Source organism: Brassica oleracea, chromosome C9, assembly GCF_000695525.1.
Source record: "Brassica oleracea var. oleracea cultivar TO1000 chromosome C9, BOL, whole genome shotgun sequence".
NCBI classification, from domain to species: domain Eukaryota; kingdom Viridiplantae; phylum Streptophyta; class Magnoliopsida; order Brassicales; family Brassicaceae; genus Brassica; species Brassica oleracea.
Genome location: NC_027756.1, coordinates 4,379,355 through 4,381,271, shown reverse-complemented (window position 1 = coordinate 4,381,271; position 1,917 = coordinate 4,379,355).

Genomic DNA, 1,917 nt, shown 5'->3' with positions numbered 1-1,917 from the left:
GGTTACAACATGGGCTTTCATAATATGGCCTTTTAACATATTAATGTTATGGATATTTAATAATTATCTTGACGAAAAACAAAGACTATAAATAATTTATTATTATTAAAGTTATGAAATTATTTACAATTTGATGATTAATTCATCGCCCTTTTTTATATGTTAAATTTTTCATAGAAGTTTAAAAATCATTTTATTTTCTTTAAGCATGTATAACTAATTTATAATCTTTTATGTCATACTAAGTCATAATATAATATTTCTTTACATTTTACATTAATAACCATTGTTTTTATATTTCGTCTACAATTCTCTAATTACGTCTATTTGTTCAATTTTTTATATTATATCGAATATTCATCGTAAATAGATGGTTTAAGATGCCAAAAAAATTATTTACTTGGTGAATATAATACATCAAATATTACAAATACATTATTTAGTTAAATAAATAACCAAAAATCAAAAATTCAAACTCACGCTGGAGCGCGGATCAGAGTGTAGTTTTAATTAATAGGAAGGTAAAGCAAACACATGGTTTAGCGAAATAATAGGTTAGTGAATATAGAAAACTATTGTGTTTATATCAGTGGCATTAGATTGTAATTATTTAGAAAAAATATGGTCAAATCTTATTTGTATTCCTATTTTAATAGTTTAGATATGGTATTGTGCTAATACAGTTAGGCTTATTGTTTATTTTTTGTATTTTTTTAAAAAATGATTGTTTATGTTTACTAAATAGTAATTGAATCTGAGAATCAGTTTATAAAGTGGTACATTTCTAATCCATAAATTTAGTTGTGCAGTTTTATATCTTTTTAAAGTTTATTGTATCCACATATTTTTTTTGTCAAGTATGTACATATTTTTTTTTAAGTTTATTGTAATGAAAGTAAAAATAAATAAAATACAATAGATTTAACAAAATGGGTTATGTTGTTTAAGTATCTGAAAAGGATACCTTATATATTGGGCTTCGATTAGTAGACATTATAGATTGGGCTAGTATCTTAGTTAGATAAACATGTATTTATTTTGAAATATAAAATGTTTGTAAATATATAAGGGTGATGTGGTGATGTGTAAAAAAAGACTGTGGTGATTGATGTGTATTACCTATTAGTCTATTACGATAGTAAAGGTTTTATTTATAGTGGTAGATTGACCTATTTTTTAACGATTTAATGGACAAACTAGATATTGAGGGCGGGTATACTTTTTGTTTTTTTAATTTTTTGCCTAATATAATTTATGTCTATGTTTGTATAATTATATTTTTGTATGATATGAATTTAATAGAATAGATATAATTTTCTCTACTTTAAATAAATAATTTATCAAGTTTCATAATTGTGTACTTGTGTCATATACGTTTGAGAAATTATTTTTAACCTTTATTCACCAAATTTGCAATTTGTAATATTTTTTTGTACTTTCATATATGATAACATTTTTAATTTCCCACATTTTATTTCTAAACTTAAGTAGGTGTTTTAACAGAATAGGTATAACAGATGACCTTAAAAATTGTTTGATAATAATATCGATTAGTAATATCTAATTAAGATCAATTAGGCAAAATAATTTTAAAACAATAGGAATTTTAAAAAGCCATACAAATACACAATGCAAAACAATGTATCAAATTTGAGGCTCAATACCCATATAAATAAATAAATCCCGACCACAAACTTATTATAGAGAAAAAAATCTTTTTAAAAAGATCAGCTCTTTTGATCAAAAAAAAAAAAGATCAGCTCGAAAATAGAGTTTCTCTCTCCCTCTTTCTATTACAACCGACCGGATCTTGTCTCAGCTCAAACTTAATCGATCTGTAAAAAAGATTGCTCAGATCAGCCCAGGTACATGTAATATCACTCGTTTTGTTGTTAGATTAAATATATTTTGTTGCAT